The sequence below is a fragment of the Chenopodium album genome, chromosome 6 (genome assembly GCF_948465745.1).
Source record: "Chenopodium album chromosome 6, dcCheAlbu1.1, whole genome shotgun sequence".
NCBI lineage: Eukaryota > Viridiplantae > Streptophyta > Magnoliopsida > Caryophyllales > Amaranthaceae > Chenopodium > Chenopodium album.
In genome coordinates this window covers 20,745,634-20,760,798 of record NC_137839.1, presented here as the reverse complement: position 1 = coordinate 20,760,798, position 15,165 = coordinate 20,745,634, and the positions used below count along the sequence as shown (strand labels likewise).

The 15,165-nt window shown below is 39.0% G+C and overlaps 1 long non-coding RNA gene across 3 annotated transcripts; it reads right to left on the bottom strand.

Annotated features, from left to right (window-relative positions):
* Positions 1–9,783: 9,783 nt before the first annotated feature.
* Positions 9,784–12,602, bottom strand: LOC145634721 (uncharacterized). Of its 3 annotated transcripts, none has more exons than XR_014113511.1 (4): positions 12,498–12,602; positions 12,253–12,358; positions 10,364–10,426; positions 9,784–10,051 (listed from the first exon to the last, which is right to left on the bottom strand). It is a non-coding gene; the product is annotated as an uncharacterized LOC145634721 (long non-coding RNA). The 3 variants fall into 3 exon arrangements; XR_014113510.1 differs by adding an exon at positions 10,679–10,755 and having other exon boundaries at positions 12,253–12,547; XR_014113509.1 differs by having other exon boundaries at positions 12,253–12,547.
* Between the last annotated feature and the right edge of the window lie 2,563 nt (positions 12,603–15,165).

Here is a 15,165-nt window from a genome sequence, read left to right as displayed (position 1 = left end):
CTAAGTCAATTCTAATTAAAATATTAGACTTTATTTACTCAAATTAATTAATTAATTAATTAGGCAAAGTTCTTTAAGTCATTAATTTATTTAATCTCAAAACAAGTCAAACAAACAGTTAAGAGAAACATAGAATATATGCACAACAAATAATTCACAATTAGTCAAGTAGGCACAATATGATGCAATGAGTTTGCAACCTAACCATGGCTCTAGTTCTCTAAAGTTCGGGATATGGTTAAGTCAATAAAGGGTCCATGGTTAATTGTCCGGATGCACTGCGTGGAAGCCCTACCGTGAAGGGTTGGCGCGAGTGGATGGGACACCGCGAGTTTTAGAAAAACTCGCTTGGTTTGGTGAATTCAACATTCTCGGATGTACCCTTTGTTGCACAGAGCGTTCAATCAGGTAGATGGAGCATGAATTCCCAGAGGGTTATGTCCATATGTAGAACACTATGGGTTTCAGAAAAGTGAGAAAAAATTCAATCAGGAAGTAGGATTGAGCAAACAATACGAAAAACCGGTCGAAATTAGAACGCATATTTCTGGCTCGGTATTGGAAGAAGTTGGCGCCAGCAAACAGTAACGATAAAATCATGGCGCCAGCAAACTTTTTCAAAACTGGCGCCAGATTTTAGATGTAGCGCCTGGCGCCAATGCTGGCGTCTGGCACTATAGGTAAAATCATGGCGCCAATGCTCTGGCCCCTAGCGCTACTTCTCACATGCCTCAGCAGCTTTCTGTGCTCGATAAAATTTTCCAGTTTCGCGCAGTGTTATTTCAGTCCTAGTTGTGAAAGATATTTCTCAAATTTCCTACGTGTAAAATCCTATGTTTTTAACTCATTACGGATGGTATTTCCAATGAGATCTTTTTTATGCATATGACAATAATGTTAATCAAAATTACGCTCATGAAATACTTAGAACGTTTCGAGTCTCATCCACTCATTCTAAATCATTGCCAAAATAAATTTTAGGAATTAAAATAGAAATCGTCCCCAGTGGAGTCGCCAAAAACTGTGGGGAATAAATTTCAAGCGTTAACCCCCTAGTTTGAACCCCACTGTGATCATACACTAAAGTATGGTGGCGTCCAAAAGGGAAGAAGATAGCGCAAAAGAGTCGCCAACAAGTTTTAGGAACTTGTAAACCGTTCACAGGGTAAAGGTTACACCCCTTAACGATCCAAGAGATCGTCAACTCCATAAGGTCTTGAACCAAATAAGGGTTCGGGGATGAAGGTACAAATCCAACCTAAAAGAGATTGAACCTGCCCTAATAATATGCCTCTACTTTATTCTGATTGTATTCATGTGCGCTTTCTGATTAACATGCAATCAATATGATTAACCCTAAACCTATTTAATCTATGTTGGTTGAATATTAATGCACAAAAAAAACTATTAATGGCGATCACTTGAATTATAATCAAATTAACCCTAAATAAGATTATTAATTATCTTATTAAGCATGATTACAAGTACAAATTCCCTTTAAACATGCATAAAAGGCGTGATCAAGCAATAACATTAAAATAAATATCAAGCAACATAATAATCATAATAAATATCATGATAACAACAATCATCATAACAATAATAAAAATAATAATCATAATCATAATCAAAACAATTATAAAAATAATCATAAATCATGGTAAAGCATAATAATAGCAAGATTCTAGGCATGATACTAACAAGATTAATAACAAACCTTAGCATGTCACTAAGCAATAAAAATCAAATCTTTAGCCCTAACATGATACTAACAATCATAAATATTAGGAAGAACATAAAAGGCGTCATAACGATCATACTTAATATTGAAATTACCCTAGAGATTATACTAGGAATCAAAACAACAATCTTAGCATGAACTCTATATCATAACATCAATAAAAACCATTTAAGTACTTACTTTGATGCCTCATACCTCTTTCTAGTAACAAAATACACATGCTAGTATCTTCAAGGAAAATAATAAACAAACAATTAAATTAAATAATTGAAAGAGAGATTTAGAACCAAACCCTCAGAAATTTAACCTTTCACGTCTAGGGCGAAGGCAACTTCGAACTTGGCTAGGTGTATCTAGATCTAATGAATGCGGAGTTTTGTATTTGAAAAGCAAGTTTAGAAAAAAGAGAGAAAGAGATGGTGAATGATTAAAGAGAATGAGAGAACCGATGAATGAAAACTGGTTGTAGGTGAATGAAAACGGAGTTTTTACGACGTTATTTATAGAGAAAATCAGCCAAAAAGATAAAATTATTAAAACAGAGCATTGGTGCACAGAAAACCGAACCAGCGCCAACGCAGGCTGTTGGCGCCAGGCGCCAACACTAGCGCCAGGCGCCAAGCGTAGCCCCAGGCGCTACAACTGGCGTTTGGAGCTGATTTCAGAAATTCACGCGTTTTCTAAAATCAGATAAATTTTGCCGTACAAGGGGATAAAATCGTATCTTTTCCTCAAAAATGTTTTTTGATTTTAATTAAAACTCTGAAAAGTCAACAAAAGTCAATTTATCAATGCTAATTGAATTAGGAATGAAAAGAACCTTCTAGAAGAATCTAGAAGACTATAACCATTCCTAATTGCATTAGGAATGATAAATCATATTAGGCCCTCCTCTAGATCATTGGGCCGCATATAAAGCTCGAACCGGGCCCAGTTTAGTAATTTGGCCATATTTTCCTCAATATTCATCGGAATTGGGATTATAATATATCATTGGAAAGTTCTTGTCAAGCCCCATCCAACTACACTATTATCGGACCCATAAAACTATCCGCAACACTAAACTTTCCACACTTTTACTTCATTCGATTATTATTCGACGTGAAAGGTACTCATCACTGGGTTTGGTTTTGTGGAGACACATTTGGGTGTCTACACTTATTCATCATAACAAATTGATGAGATACGAGATATTTGGGTTGAATATTTACTTAAGCAACTAAACTAAGCTAATGAAGAAGTCAGGGGGAAAGGTAATTTACACTTTTTATAATAATTTTGTATCTTATTTTATTGATAAAAAGTAACTGAGTTGATCATGAATCTTTTGATTTCTCAGCAATACTTCCTAACTATTATTTCGGGTGTTTTTTTGATTTCTTCGGATATTGGTCGCATTCTCCTGGCAACGAGACTGAGACACCTGCAAAACAACGAATATTCCTTTACCGGAATATTCGCCTCCGACGAACAAGTTAGAGATCGGAAAACGGAAAGTTTAGAGAGAGAAAGTAGAGAGAAGTTGGAGCTCTTTAATGCTCTTTTTTAGGTTATGTCATCATCCACCACCCCATCATAAATGATTGGGGTATTTATAGGGGTGAAAACTTGTGCCCCTTTAGGGTTTGTACCCTAAAATTACGTGATGTGGTTGGCTGTGCAATCACGCGATGCCACGTGTAACATGGGGGCGCCATTTTGCGGCTTTCAGGGATATCTCTCGGAATTGGGGTCCTGATGTAATAAGGGCCCTTTCCCTTACTGATTTCAGGTGCTCTTAAGGATATCTGACACGTGTCATCAACCTGTAAGGACACATGTTGCTCTTTGGATGGGACACGAGTCACTACTGGATTGGACCACGTTTCTTGGGGTTATTTTTACCCTAAACATTTTCCCCTCGCGGGGGGGGGGGGGGGGGGGGGGGGCTCGTACACTTGCAGGCCACCTCCCTTGATCCTCTACTCATCTTAATGCGTCCGAGTATGCGGAGATTTGAGCTTGTATGTAGGGGCGGACAGATCAGGTCCGCCAATTGAAGGGGCTGACGTTTTTTAGACCGAGAGTCGCGTCTTGTCCGCATAGAATTTTTCCCAGTCTGATAAGGTCCAAAAATTAGGCGGCCGGATCTTGCCACCTAGGCTTTTGAAGAAATATGCGGACGATATGCCCTTTGAGATGGAAACTTTAATCCCGTTAACTCAGCCGTCTATTTGGACGCGCTGTTAGTCGCCAGTCTCTTTTTTCATCCAAATTGACGGATCCCCTGTAAAAACATTTTGAATTCTAGGTCAACTTTTTCAAAAAGTATCCGTTTAAATTCCTGGGCAGGAAAGATGGATTTACCATTTTACCCCCATAAATTTTGCCTATAAATATGAGGGGTTTGACTTCATTTTGGCACTTTGCATTCTTGAGAATTCTAGAGAGAAGTCAGAGCATTTCTAGAGAGAGAAAGTGATTTCCCTAGAATCTTCAAGAGCTCCACCGCGTAATTTGAGTTTTCCGGATACTTTTTGAGTTATCCGGTCAATCTTTCAAGACCTTCAAGAACTTACTAAGTTTTCAACACGTAAAGAGGTAGGCTGCCTCCTTTATTTTCCTTGTATTTTATTTTATTTTATTTTTTTATTTTTTTTTTGTTAAAAAAAACCTGGCTCAACACTCGGCTTCGTCCGTTTCTCCTCATGAGGCCGGCCGTTCGCATGGGACTGAGGAGTCCAGACTGAATGGAGACGAGTTGTCTCCTTCATGGAGTGGGTCCATTTCTAGTGCGTACCAACTAACCTCCACCTATTCTTCTCTGTCCTTGTAGTCGAACATGACAAGAACCAATGCAGAAACATGATCGTCACGCGGCCAGAAATCCAGACGACAGTCTGGTGAGTCCTAGGGTCCCTTATGACCTAAATAATACCAATATCGAGACCGGGTCTACTACCCGGACAACCGTCTCCACGGGCACTCATTGTTCGGCCGTGGAGGTTACTTCTTCCTTCGAGGAGCGCCAAAGAACTCAAGGCATTTCTATTGTGGTGGGAACGTCCGGGCGAACTCCAGAACTAATGTTCCCCCAGTATGCCAATTCGGTCATGGATGAGGCCGAGTTGCTACTTCGTGAAGGACCTCTTTCCTCTTCCCGGGCGGACGCTGATCCGTTTGTCTCGACTCCTTCTGAACTCTATCTCCGATATGGCAGGTTGGACAGACCAAGGACTGGGATTGCGATTAATGAACCGTCCGACCTGCCTCCTCGTGGTGCCTCTCCTTCTGGAAACCAGGCGGCCACTTCTAAAGACAAGGGCAAGAGCCCCTTAATCCCTGAGATCTTTCTCTCATCCAGAGGCGGCCATAGCTCTAGGGGCCTCAGCTCGGCCAAGGCTGCAGATCTAGACAGAGTGTTGTCCTCTGAGTTTGGGAGTTCTCCTAACCAAGAGGGAGAGGAAGAGGAAGAAGTGGAGAAGGCAGCCGAGGGTGAGGCGGCGGCCGAGGAGGTCGTCGCCAACATTGATAATTTCAAAGATCCGTACGCCTGTACGGTGGGTAGCACGGCCTTGGGATACCTAAATGACAAGTTTGAAACATAGAAGGCATTCCTCCACCTTGGGGAGGGATTTGAGATCTAGCCTCCAAGGAAGTCACATGCTGTGGTCGCCTGGGAGGAGGAGAGGCTGCGCCTAAGGGCCTTTAGCATTTATAGGGCGGCCTTGGACGTTGGACTACGCTTCCCTCTCCACCCCTTCGTCCGCACTATTTTGGACGAGTATGACATCGCTCTTCCGGCTGATGCCAAACGGCTAGTTGAACATATTTGGGTATTTAGTGACGTGCATCTGCAAAGGCTTCAAGCTGGACTTTGCGGTTTTCTGCGAGATGCACTCGCTGACCAAGCTGGATGCTGACACGGACGGCTGACTCTTTCTGAGTTCCAATAGAGACTACATGGTGGTAGTCGGCCGCGTCTCTAAATGGCGTGATTGGAAGCACCGATTCTACCGCATCAAAACTAAGGATGTTGAGTTCAATTAGCGGATGAACTGGTTTAACGCCGAGCCAATTAAGCTTGACCGCGGGGATCTCAAGCCTGATAAGCCACCTGTCCACCCCCGCCAAGAGCATCAGCTTGAATACTTCAAAGTCAAGAGGGCGAAGAGGGACGAAAAAATTTAACGCGTTTCGAGTAATTGGGTCCCTCTATCCAGTTGGCTCTGGGACCCTACGTTCATGTCGGCCTACGACCTGTACAAGAACTTGCCCCAAGGTGGACGCTTGGACATATGTATAGTTTTTGTACGTACATAGGTTTTTTTAAATTGAAAATTTTTCTAACACTTTCTTCTCTTTCTTTTACAGCTGAGGCGTTCAAGATGTTGGACTCTGAACAAAAGGGGGAGATGAACATGTCGGAAATCGAATTAGCCCGCTATAAGGCTCGTCAAAAGTTGTACGAGAAAACTAAGGGGGTAAGAACGTCTTTCCTCCTCCATTTCTCCCTTTCGTCCGTGTTGGGATGCTGGGAAGGTCCTCCTTCCTGGGTTCTCACGGACGTAACGTTGCGTCCGTGTTGGCATGATGGAAGGGACCTCCTTCCCAGCTCAACACGGACGCTGATGTATTATTCTTCTTATTTTTCACTAACTTTTGCCTCTTTTCAGCTGGCAACTCCGACCATAAGGGCCAAACGAAAGCAGTCGTCCCCTGCTTCTAAAACGGACAAGGACGGGAAGACGTCCAAGCAAAGGAAGACGGTCGCATATAAGACCACTTCTACCACTGTGGCAAAGACTACGTCGCGGACTGTTTCCAAGCAGTCAAAAGGAGAACAACCCCGGCTAAGTGATAGAGGGGCCTTCAAGTCCATGGATCCGGTCGTCACGCCAGTCCATGACAAGTCTGAGAAATCAGACGGTAGGGGTAAGTCGACCCCGGCAAAACCGACCGGGCCAGAAGTGACTCCGTCCGTACAAAGAGTCCAAGAATCTGATTGGCTATAGGCCTCTCAGTCGGCCAGCGACCAGCCTGGTCGCACGAGTGAGGAAGGAGACGAGCCCGCACCGCCTCCTTCATTCACCTTCAATCCGCTTAATGCTCCAAGCTTCTCTAACAGTCAGTTTAAGTAACTTTGCACTTTTTCCTTTTAAGTCTGCTTGAGCTAAAACTAAACTCTTCGCGCCCGCATGTAGATATTGCAGAGGAGCTAAACATGAAGCTGCCCGGCCAGTCCCTTACTGGCGCGGACAGGAAGGCCATGAGGGAAGCCATGGCCAAGGCCGTCCCCGCTGAGCAGCGAGACAAGCTGCGGGGAATTCATGACGGTTTACTCGGCCCAATGATCAATTGCAGTGGTGAGGTAGTTTTTTCAAATTTCACACTTAGTTAATTTTTCATTCTCATTTTGCTAACTTGTTTTCTCTTGTACGCAGCTATTCCTGCGGTTGACTGCCTTCCTTGAATGGAAGGACAAGGAGAACGAAAAGTTGAAGCATGCCTGGGATAATATTCAAAAGACCCAGGATGCCATTACCAGGGAAACGACCGTCCAGCGCCGAAACTTTGAAACCCAGATCAACGCGCTGTCCGACAAGGCAGTGCGACAAGCTGAAGATCTGGTGAAGTTAGGCCAGGCCCTTGAGCAAGAGTCCGTGGCCAGGGACGCCATGAGACAAGAAAGGGATCAGGCCCTCTTGTACGGCCAGCATTGGAGGGAAGGGTTCGAGGCCTCCGAAAAGCTTAAGAGCGAGGCAGCGTTAGCCTAAAATCACTTAAAGGAGGCCTTGGATGAGGCGGATGCTCTTCGGGCCGAGGTGGAAACTTTAAAGAAGTCCGTTGAGGACTTAACCCTACAGCTGAAAACACCTCGAGCCCCTAGCGCAGACGAGGTCGTCCGCATTGAACAAAATGTTGAGGATAGGCTGAAGAGCCACTTTTTCGAGGCGTTCGAGCTCATGGTGGACAAGGGCGAGGCAGCCTTTTACCAAGAGTACTTCACCAAACGCCTCAACTTCGTCTGCCTTAGAGAAGAGGCTAAGAGGGCCGGGCAGCCTTCGCCTGAGCTGGACGTCACACCAACTACCTCAGAAGATGAGGAGAATGAAGAGGTGGCGAACGACAATGAAGGCGAGGAGGAGAGCAAGGAAACGCCTGTTGATGACGCGTCTCTTCCTGCCTCTGAAGAGCCCGTCCAAGGCCAGGACCCAGCTTCTTAGAGCCCCAGCCACACCATGATATCAGCTTTTTGTTTTTTCAGCCTTTTTGAACAGTTTTTATTTACTTTAAGTGTCGCCTTTTTTGAGCGGTTTCTGTAAGATATTTTGCCGCGCTTTAAGCGGTTTTTAATTAATTCAAGCTCTTCTTTTTATTTATTTCGTACTTAGCAAATTTTACATACTTTTTGCATGTTTTTGCATTTTCGTACGCGTTATCGCTTCGTACGATGAGGGGTATGCCCCTTTATTCGGGGTTCACCTAGTCCATATTTCGAATGGTTTGATTGACTTGGTAGGGTTTATACCTTAAAGGGTATGAGTACTAGCAAGTTAATCAAATCATAGTAATGATTGCCCTTGGACTAGGTGATACGCCGAATCAACAGATTATTCGGCTGTTTGATTGGCTTTATGCGAGTTTTCCGTTGAAATTATCGCTCGGACATACTCAAGAATTTCAAGTATTATTCAACTTAAAATTTCTAAGTTTGGCTAGGCTAGAATGCCTAGGTTTGCCCTTGCCCCATTAAAGGGGTTAATTGCGTTTGGCTAACTTGGGATACCTTGCTTCTACCGTTCGTTCCAATGAGGGAAGGACTTATATCCGTGACTTAAAGTCAAGTTTTTTTTTTTTTTTTTTTTTTTTTTTTTTTTTTTTTTTTTTTTTTTTTTTTTTTTGCGACCGGGTTGCTGTGTTGTAAGCAACCTAGTTACAGGTTTCACGCGGCGTTTCAACTTAGCATATGAAGGTGCAAATAAGCATAATGTAGACACCCATTTGTGTCTCCCCAAAACAAAAACCAGTGATGAGTACCTTTCACGTCGAATCATAATCGAATGAAACGAAAGTGTGGAAAGGTCTAGTGTTGCGGAAAGTTTTTATTTTCTTTTCTCTTCTCTCTGTTTTTAAAAACTTTATTTTAAGAAAACAGACAATCCAGTTTGGTTGGTCCATGATATGGGTCCAATAATGGTGTAGTTGGATGGGGCTTGAAAAGACCATTCCAATGATATATTATAAGCCCAATTCCGATGAATATTGAGGAAGTTATGGCCAATTTACTAAACTAGGCCCGGTTTGAGCTTTATATGCGGTCCAATGATTTAGGGGAGGGCCTAATATGATTTATCATTCCTAATGCAATTAGGAATGGTTTTAGTATTCTAGAATCTTCTAGAAGGTTCTTTTCGTTCCTAATTCAATTAGCATTGATAAGTTGACTTTGTTGACTTTTCAGAGTTTTAATTAAAATCAAATAGCATTTTCGAAGAAATTATATTATTTTATCCTCCAGTACGGTAAATTTATCAGATTTTCGAAAACGTGTCGAAATCAAGCTTGGCGTCCAACCCCAGCACTACTACAAAAGGCGTGCTTTTGAGACGCTTTTAAGCCTTTTTTTCGACATAGAAAAGCGTCGCAAAAATCTTTTTCGACGCTTCAAAAAAGCGTCGAGAATAAGTGAGTCGAAAATTTTGCTGGACATCAAAAAGCATCATAAATCTCGACGCTTTATTGTGTCCAATTTTTTATACGAAGCGTCACAATTTGTAATAGTAGGCGTACTTTCTTACTTTGGCGACGCTTTTTCTGGTCAAGAATCTATAAATTGGTGACACTATTCTATGTCCAGATTTTCATACATATGTTGTCTAACATTTTGGCGACGCTTTTTCCTGTCCATATTTTCTAATTTAGGGATGCTTTTTCTTGTCCATATTCTTTTTAAAAAATAACTAGAATACCAAATTAAAATATTTCATTCACTGACAATTATTTCTAGTATACCAATATTACCAAAAAAATAAGATAATGCACAACAAAATTATGCCAATTTTTTTTAAATTGCATATAAATATATTATAGCATATGTACAATATCTCATAGTAATGCGTTTTCTATTACAAATATAATTCCAACTTATACTTCAATTCATTCGTGACTAGTTGTAGTGGAACAAATTCCGAATCACTAATTGAAATCTTTAAATAGCTTAAATATATCTTTCTTCCATCCTTGAAATAAATATTCCAGTGCTAGTTGTCAGTCCTTTTCTAGCGTTTCTCGGTATCCATACATGGATGTCTACACCATCTGTTGACCCTGCAACACATTTCAGCATATGAATCGATCAATACATCAACAAGCGAATCTAAATACAATAACATATCAAAATTACTAACACTAAGGAGCCATAAAATACAATCTCTAAAAATTATTTTCCACATAATAATTTAAGCAAACCAAAATCATAACCAACTTTCATAACAAGTATCAAGACATCGACACACTCAAAAGACAAGACATCAGTTGCCATTATTATCAAAATTCTTAAGTTTAGATTTCTGCAATGAATATTAATAATAAAATAATATGCAGAGCCCTGATAGAAAGAGAGAGAGGATGGTGAAGTACCTTAATCTGCGCAGGGGGGAGTAAACAAAGTTCAAATTGTGACAAAATGCTCAGACCTGCACTCTAAAGAGGAAAAAAACCAATTAACCTTTTACACTTTCTTGGCTATTTCAAAATTTCGATAAAGTTTTGATCAAATTATGCAGAAATAGAAGCTCTGTTACTTCTATTTTTAATTTGATGTAATGAACTTTTAGTATAGTAAGACGGTCTAAAAAGGTTTCAGCTTCACATAAAAAGTAAATTTACTAAAAAAGATGATGCTTAACGTCACATTTCAGTATAAAAATCAAACAGTAAGGCAACAGGACCAACCTAAAATCCCATCGAAGGCAAGGGGATCAACAAAGAAAACGAAGGATTGTAATCAAAAAAATTGAGGCCTAACAAACCTGTAAACCAAAAGGCACATCTTAATATGAGAAAAACAAAAGGTTTGAAGAAAAATATTAAGAGGCTGGACCATGTTGATTATGCATACAAAATTACAAATGAACTAGAGTGCTATAAAATTTTTAAGACTAAAAGTCATTTAACTAAAAATAACAGTCTAACACATGTTTTACAGCTAAAGAATGTGTAGCCTGTTTTACACCAATACTACACCAAAACCACACAATTGATCAGTAGAAAACAGTAATTAAAATATTGATATCATAGCTTTGGAGCAACCACAGAGGGCACACGTTGCACTTAAACCCCTTTTACGTGGAAAATCAATTAAGGCATATTCTAAAAGTAATATTTTTTCTAATCTTGTTACTTAAACATGTCGTACGTACATATAATGGATTAGTAGACATACATTGAACTCTTTGTCCAGATATTACTACTCCCTAATAACCTATTAAGTTCAATAAGCTACGTACATAGCAAAAGTAAAACCATTACATTTATTTAATTAATTTTTAAATAAAGCTCTATTTATAAATAACATCAGAGGGGTCAGTGAGCAAATTTAATTTAGAACATCAGTCATATACAATCAAATATTTAGCTAAATTAATCTGTCTCACGGAAACAAGTCAAAGTATACATGCTCTATCCCATTAAAAGGAATAAGCCTAGCTATCGAATGGGCACTAGTAGCAATACTAGCCATAACCAATTGAAGTGATGATAGTTTCACACACGAAATCATCAACCATATGAAACAGAGCCACACTAAATCAACCTTTTATTATACCAATCCGCACTAAATCACCAACCATATGAAATATAGCCACATTGAATACTGATATAAGCAGTCCAACACTCTAGAATCCTACATTACCCATCAAAGTCCCTTCTTTTAAGGTCAGTTACAATATTTTCAAAATATTTGGCTGATAAAATCAAAACTAATATTGATTCAATTACGAGTAATAAGCACAGTATAATCGAACATATAAATCATCTACAATGAACTTTTGCCAACTAGATCAAATAAGCTAATTAATACACCTTTTCTCGCAATTTATCTCTATACAACTAATATTTTAAATTCGACCATTAATTTCTAGTAGTGTAAGCTCACCGAAACAAAATCATAGAATTCTAGTAATATTAAATATAAGAAAACAAATAAACATCGACACCTTGACAAAATTGTACTTCAAAAAGCACTAAGCTCAGAAAAATTGTACTTTAAATAGCAATAAACTCATCAAAATTGTGCTCTAATTGCAGAATAACAAAAGGCTAATTTTTCAAAATTTAAATTAAAATAGTAACACAAGAAAAAAAAACACATAATAATATACTGTATAAGGAAATCCTATTATCTCTATTGTTAATGAATCAAACTCATAAATGTCCTTAATTTTGGAACATTTTTAAAATAAAAAAGAAATTGATAAGCAAATCTACAAACCTGTAAAAAAATTGAATCCAAAAAAGAAAGGGTGTACCTCAATATTTTCGGCAGAGGGACGAAACTGATTTCATATGTAGATGAAGATCTGGATTTGAAATTGTATACCTCAATGTGAAATTGATTTAGAGAGAGAAGAAGATCTGAATTGTAAATCGATGTATTTTAATTCGAAATTGAATTAGAGAGGATGAAGATCTAAACTTGAAATTTATGAACCTCAATTCAAAATTGATTTAAGAGAGTCGAAAATATGAATTTGAAACTGATATAGAGTAGTACCTCATTTTAAATTGACTCGGAGAGCTTGATCTGAGATTGAAATCCATGGTTCTATGAGTGGATTTGCATTCTGAATGAAAGAGAGAAGGGATAGTTAGGGTTTGTGTTAATGTTCAACTGTTTTAGCATTTCCCTAAATTCTACGGTTGTGGGTTTTTTATTCACGTGTGGGCACGTGCTAGATGATCTCGACGCTTTTTAGTGTCGAAAATTAATTTCGACCCTAAAAAGTGTCGATAAAACACGCACAGTAATAATTACTCATTGACGCTCCTTGCCTAGCGTCAAGGGTCTAGCGTCGAGAAAGCACTCATTTTGTAGTGGTGCAGGCCTTGGCGCCTGGCGCTAGTGCTGGTGCCTAGCGCCAGCTAGCTAGGGTTGGCGCCAGCTATGTTTCCTGAGCGTCAGACTCTGTTTTGTTAAATTATCTTTTTTGGCTGATTTTCTCTATAAATATCGTATTAAAAACTCCGTTTTCATTCATCAACAATCAGTTTTCATTCGCAAATCATTCATGCATTAGCATTCTTTAAATCTTTTAATCATTCATCTCTTTCATCTTTCCCAAAACTTTGTGTTCTCATACAAAATTCCGCATTCACAAGATCTAGACACACCTAGCCATATTCGAAGTTGCCTTCGCCCTAGACGTGAAAGGTTTTAATTTCTAAGGGTTTGGTCCCAAATCTCTCTTCAAATTATTTAATTTAATTGTTTTGATTATTATTTTCCTTGAAGTTACTAACGTGTGTATTTTGTTATTAGAAAGAGGTACGAGGCATCAAAGTAAGTACTAAAATTGATTTATTGATATTATGATGTAGAAATCATGTTTACAATGTTATTATGATATTCCTAGTATCATGTCTAGGTTATTTTTAATATTAAATATGATTGCTATGATGCCTTTTATTCTCTTCCTAATATTTATGATTGTTAGTATCATGTTAGGGTTAAAGATTTGATTTTTAATGCTTAGTGACATGCTAGGGTTTGTTATTAATCTCGTTAGTATCATGCCTAGGATCTTGCTATTATTATTATTATTATTATTATTATTATTATTATTATTATTATTATTATTATGCTTTAACATGATCTATGATTATATTTATTATTGTTTTGATTATGATTTATGATTATTATTTTATGATGATTATTATTATTATCACGATTATTTATTATGTTGCTTGATACATATTATATTTATTCTTTATTGCTTGATCACGCCTTTATGCATGCTTAAAGGGAATTGGTACTTGTAATCACGCTTAATAAGATATTTAATAATCTTGTTTAGGGTTAATTATGATTATAATTCAAGTGATCGCCAGTAATAGTTTATTTGTGCATTAATGTTCAACCAACATAGATTAAACAGGTTTAGGGTAATCATATTGATTGCATGTTAATCAGAAAGCGCACATGAATATGAGCTGAATAAAGTAGAGGCCTATTATTAGGGCAGGTTCAATCTCTTTTAGGTTGGATTTGTACCATCATCCCCGAACCCTTATTTGGTTCATGACCTTATGGAGTTGACGATCTCTTGGATCGTTAAGTGGTGTAACCTTCACCTCGTGAACGGTTTACAAGTTCCTAAAACTTGTTGGCGACTCTTTTGTTCTATCTTCTTCCCTTTTGGACGCCACCGTACTTTAATGTATGATCACAGTGGGGTTCAAGCTAGTGGGATTTTAAAGGCTTGAAACTATTCCCTATAGTTTTTGGCGACTCCACTGGGGGGGATTTCTATTTTAATTCCTGAATTTGTTTCGACAATGATTTAGAATGAGTGGATGAGACTCGAAAAGTTCTAAGTATTTCATGTGCGTAATTTTGATTAACATTATTGTCATATGCATAAAAAGGATCTCATTGGAAAGACCATCCGTAATGAGTCAAAAACATAGGATTTTACACGTAGGAAATTTGAGGAATGTCTTTCACAACTAGGACTGAAATAACACTGCGCTAAACTGGAAGATTTTATCGTGCACAGAAAGCTGCTGAGGCATGTGAGAAGTAGCGTCAGGGGCCAGAGCTTGCGCCAGACTTTTAGCCTTAGTGCCAGACGCCGGAATTGGCGCCAGGCGCTACAGTTAAAATTTGGTGCCAGTCTCTGTATGCTGGCGCCAATTTCCCCCAATACCGAGCCAGAAATATGCGTTTTAATTTCGACCGGTTTTTCGTATTGTTTGCTCGATCCTACTTCCATATTGAATTTTTTCTCATTTTTCTGAAACCCATATGTGTTCTACATATGGACATAACCCTCTGGGAATTCATGCTCTATCTACCCGATTGAACGCTCCGTGCAACAAAGGGTACATCCGAGATGTTGAATTCACCAAACCATGGAAGCGAGTTTTTTTCTAAAGCTTGCGGTGTCCCATCCACTCGCGCCAACCCTTCACGGTTAGGCTTCCACGCGGTGCATCCGGACAATTAACCATGGACCCTCTTTGACTAAACCAAATCCCGAACTTTAGAGAACTAGAGCCATGGTTAGGTTGCGAACGCATTGCATCATATTGTGCCTACTTGACTAATTGTGCATTATTTGTTGTGCATATATATTCTATGTTTCTCTTAACCGTTTGTTGACTTGTGTTGAGATTAAATAAATTAATGACTTAAAGAACTTTTCCTAATTAATTAATTATTT